Here is a 5,291-nt window from a genome sequence, read left to right as displayed (position 1 = left end):
GTCATCGTAAATGGAAGCTTCCTCTGAAGCTTAGGTTTGTACCATGTTCTGGAAGGGATTTTCATTGTGAGCCTGAGAGTGAAAAAATATTTTTTCAGCTGAAGAGAAAACAAAATAGTCAAAGCAAAAGCCACATTTTACTTCCAAGAATGTGTTGATTTTCCGCCTCTCCCTTCCTCTGCCACTACAACCCTGCTCTGTTTGCGTAACACTCAGTGCCAAATTAAACCAAAGGCTGACATGGAATTAAATATTCCTAGGGCCACAGCACCTTGTACCACCACCTCCCACCCTGCCATTCCACTAGACCCAGAAGTTCAGTTTAGTTCAAATTTAGGCCTGGGTCTGGGCCCAAACTCAGAACAAAGGGGCATCTAATCCCATCTAAGGCAATATAAATAGTAATTCATAAGTAATAAATCATAAGATGCATTTACTCTTTAAAGTATTAATACTGTACTATGTAATTGTGTTATTGATATTACATTGTATTATATATTATATAGTAACTGTAATACTGACCATTGACTATGTAGCAACCATGGTTGCTAAGCGCTTGACAGGTGGTAACTCATGTCTACATCACAAAAGCCCCTATTGTGAGGTCAAGACTGCCACTGCCCTTATGTTACAGATGAGGAAACAAGTTCAGAGGCTAATGTGCTGAGGATGAAGCTTTGCCAACTTCTGTTTCTCTCACCAGAAACAGGGCCCACTCTGTGATGAGACATGGCTGCTACTGTATAAACAGCTGTCTTTGCTGGGAACAACCCAAGTAAAGACTGCTGTGTTCAGACATTTCGCCACTAACAAGGGCTTTTAAAAGCCCCTGAAGCACAAGAGCCTTGATGATCTCCCCAATTCAGCCTTGTACTTGGGGTTTTTGTTGAGTTTTACTTTTGCCTTCATTCCAGTAGCCCAATCACCTAAGAAGGAACCCAGCCCATCCCAGAGTGGCAAGGCAGAGAAGTCAATACTTTTTCTGGTTCACTCTATTTTCCTCCCTCTTTCTGACCACAAAAACACATGTTTGATGCTGAAAAGAGGAAAAATATAGTTTCCTTAAGTATTGTTGCTGTTTGTTTTACATTCAATATTTAGTAGGGATTTGTATCCCTTATAAATTTCCTGTGACCTTCAAGATTAAGTTTAAATGTTGTTCCTTGGCATTTAAACAATGCATCCCCCAGCAAATGTATCAGCTTATTTCCTACTGCTTTCCCAGAGTGACTTTTCTGTTCTGCAATAAACCAGTATGATTATATCCCAATAAACAGTATCTGTTCCCTGCTCCCTTCCCCGTCTCCAACCCCACTCTGAATTCCTACTCCCTACTTAAGGCGCATCCCAACCCCAACTCAATGAGAGCGTTCCTCTGCCCCCTTTATCTGTACCCCCGACCCCCGCCCACACACTTCTAGTTCTAGTATCAAACCTCATAGTCTGACCACTCACACTAACTCAGACCCTTAGTTAACTACAAGAGTACCTGTTTTCTTCTCCACTTACCTGTCTTACTCCTGCTATCTACATGTTCAGAAACTACTGAAGAGCCAGTGTGGCAGGGTCCTGCACCCCCTTTTATACTCTCCCCAATGCCCTAGGACACAATGCTCAATTGATGAGCTCATTTGGTGCTCAGCCAATCCCTGCTGAGCTCCTTGGTCAGAGCTGGTATGTGAGACTAACCATTTAGTAGTGACTTGAGGTTTGATTAAATTAATTAAACTGAATGTTTAAACCACCCCAGTATCACACTGTCATAAACAAAATAATTAAGTAGAGCTGCTTGGTAATGTCTTGGAACATTACTGTTCCCAGTCTTAGAAGTCAGTGAAAAAACATCAACTATTTCACTCAGAATACATCTTATCTCTTATTCACATAATGTCCTTCCCATTTTCGTTTTCTAGTACCTTTTCTAGAATACCTTCAGTTACCTCTGGCTAAGTGCCCATCATAAAATTTAAAAGTATGTCCTGCTTACTTTCTTAAAATCTCATATTTTCACATTACAGCCATCAGATAAATATCATTTAAACAGATAATTTGAACATCACCATTTAAATAGATAATTCATATGTACAATTTTTAAAAAGTAGTTTCCCGAATAGAAATATCTTTATTTTTGTTGTCTCTTGTGTATTCTCATTGTTCCTTTTCTGAAATTCTCTTCTGTGTCTAGTTCTCATTCACTTTTTTCCCATCTACTCCTTTCAGATTCTCCGTGAATCCTCTCCTCCCTTTCCAGCCCTGATCTTTCCTTCTTCAAAAAAGTTCATAATACACAATTTGGAACACATAGAAATGAGAAACTCTTAATGAGGAACTCTTAAATGATATTAAAATTCACAATTTCATATCAGTTTGCCTTAGTTGGTATTCTAAAAAGTTGTTTCTCATTTAGTTTTGTTAAGCTTTGCTGAGATCTTATCTGGGCAAGTCAGTTTCCATATCTAATATTTCTTAAAACAGTACCACATTGACTGCTAAGGAACTTCATACTAAATGTCTTCACATTGAAAATGGTACTGAACTTTAAGAACTTTACATTTGTATGTATAGCTGTTGTTGGTCTCTTTGTGTATCTTTGTCTTAACTTTCCAACTAAATCATACAGAGAGGTGGTTTATTGCACTTTATAATCCCACAGTGTCTGATAGAGTGTTATTTACAGATAGTAGGGGCTGAAGAAATGCTGTTTTTTTTTTTAATTAGTTCTCCTTGTTTTGCATAAGCTCTTCCTATGGCCCATCTCAGTGCTTCACAGTGAGTTGTCCCTCCTATTTATCCCCTTACTTTAATCTCCCTATGATTTCCATATTCTCCCCTTTCCCTTTCTTCTTTAATTTCTCTCTGCCACCCCTCTGTCCTGCTCCTTCCAGCTCTGAGTGGGACATGAGGCCTTATGCTGCATCTCTGGCCTAGCATGTGCTAGGGCCCTGTGTTGAAGGGGCCTGTGTTGAATGAAGAAGACTAAAGCAGGGTTGTTGCCCCCTAGGCTCTCATAGTCTAGGAGGAGACAGACATGAGTCTGAGATGAACAAACTAGTAAAGTAGGGGACAGAGATTGTCATGGGTGAACAATGACACTAAGTGCAATAAAACTATACTTGAGACACGTACAAAGTGGTGTGATAGCAAAGACAGGCAAAGCAGATCTGCCTGGAGTCGGCTGAGGGGGAATTTCTCAGCAGTAAAGATGGATACAGTTTCAACAGTTCAGGAAAGGAATACAGGGTAGAGTAAATATATCTATGTAAAGCCACCAAAGTATGAAAGGAAGAGCGAGAAGTTCAGTATGTTCAGAACGAATCATGAGGTGAATGTTTAAAACTAGGCTGAGGACATAGATGGGGCTTGCTTGTAAAGGGGTATAGTATGACCTGCTGAGAGCTTGGACTGTACTCTTTGCCAAGAGGGGGGCCAGTAAAGGTTGTTTTTGGTGTTTTTTTTTTAAAGAAAACAACCCTAGTAGAATATGTTCCTCTGTGCTCTCTCATTCTCTCCCCATCTGTTTCTTTCTCTCCCTCTCTCTCTCACACACACTGAATAGATACGCATGAGTTTAGAGTGAACTCTATCTGATTTCAAAGGCCTCACAATCTGACCTTAGTTGATTTATTCAATTTTGTTCCCTATCACTCTCTTGATCCCTCTAACCAGTTAGCCCATCCCCCTCTGACCTAACAATGAGCTCTTGTTTATGTCATTTGCCTTGCCTGAGAACAGACCATGGCCTACCTCTTCCTACAGAGTATTCACAGGGTCCTCACAGTTTATACCATCGCTTTTAGAATTTTACATGGTCTTGTACTGTTTTCTAAATGTTTGAGTCCCTCTTATCTCCCCTCCTCAACATAAATCCTCTGGGAGCTGGAGAGTAATCTTCATTAGATGAGGGATCACACAGTTTATATTCACCTCTGTCCCCCCTTCTTAGCTTATAGTAGATGCCCAGTGAAGGCTAATTCCCTAAACACACATAGTTGTAATCAAGAATATTTTTGTTGAGGGACACCTGGGTAGTTCAGTTGGTTCAGTCTTCGGCTCAGGTCATGATCCCAGGATGCTGGGCTCGAGCCCTGCACTGGGTTTCCTGCTCAGGAGAGAGCCTGTTTCTCTCTCTCTCCCTCAGCTGCTCTCCCAGCTTGTGTGCTCTCTCTCCCTTTCTGTCAAATAAATAAATAAAATATTTTTTAAAAGAACATTTTTATTAAACGTCTTCCTCCTCCATTCCATGGGTCAAGAATCTTTGTCTCTTTTGCTCACTGATGTTTCTCAAGTATCTAGAACAGTGTGTAGCACATAACATGTTCAGTAAATATTGTCGAATTAATTATGTGTTATATCAGGGATTTTGTCTTTCTCCACCCTCCTTAACACAGTAGAAGCATGATAAATTTATTGAGTAAATGAGGCCAAGATCATGTCTTCAGTTTTTTTTTTTTTTACCACTATCACACTGTTAGACACTCAATACATATTTCTGATTGGTGGACTGGACATGAAATGGGCTTGGTCCTGAACTTTATATTATCAGAAGCACGGGTCTTCCCTTTACATCTGAGAAAGTGTTACCAGTTTGCTTGCACACACAGGGAAGAAACCCTTTCTACAACAGCTAAACAAAATTCTTCCACAATCACTGATTTTTCAAAGATAATGTCCACTCTGAGAGGAGGGAGAATGTAGGAAGCTGGTGTGCACTATGTTAGAGTACTCTCATTACCAGATACTGAAAAAGAAAGCTTGCTTAGTGAAGCATATCCCTCAGTCAAAGGTCCCTGGTAAACAGCTCAGCAACAGCTATAACCTTGACATGAACAGATCATCGAGGTTTGCTTAAACAGCCTCCCACTAAGGCCTTTCTAAGCATGCTTTTCCTCCACTCTTATTACAGGAAATCAGTCTTGAGCCTTCAGTCAAAAAGTGCATGGAAATTTTGGTAAACAACATAATCTTATCAAAAACTGAAGTCCATAGACATTAGATCATCCGTGAGAGGGTCTCCAAGTGTGTTTGACCCTGTGTATATGGATGGCGAGGCAACTCCGAGTTGGGAAGTGCTGAGGAGTTACTGGGGAAATCTCTGGGGAATGTCAAAGTCAGCTACAATCTGCCCCGCTCCTTGGATTTTTCAAAATTCCTTTTCATTCAATCCTGATGTCATGCTGAGTCATAAGAAGAAGGTTTCTTCAGTACCACCCCATCTCTGGAGGCCCTTCAGCCAGCCTCTGTTAGTCATCACTATACTCACGGGCGCTGGGCCAGCACCATTCACACTTTCC

Source organism: Neovison vison, chromosome X (assembly GCF_020171115.1).
Source record: "Neovison vison isolate M4711 chromosome X, ASM_NN_V1, whole genome shotgun sequence".
Classification (NCBI taxonomy): domain Eukaryota; kingdom Metazoa; phylum Chordata; class Mammalia; order Carnivora; family Mustelidae; genus Neogale; species Neogale vison.
Note: the sequence above shows the minus strand (reverse complement) of the source record.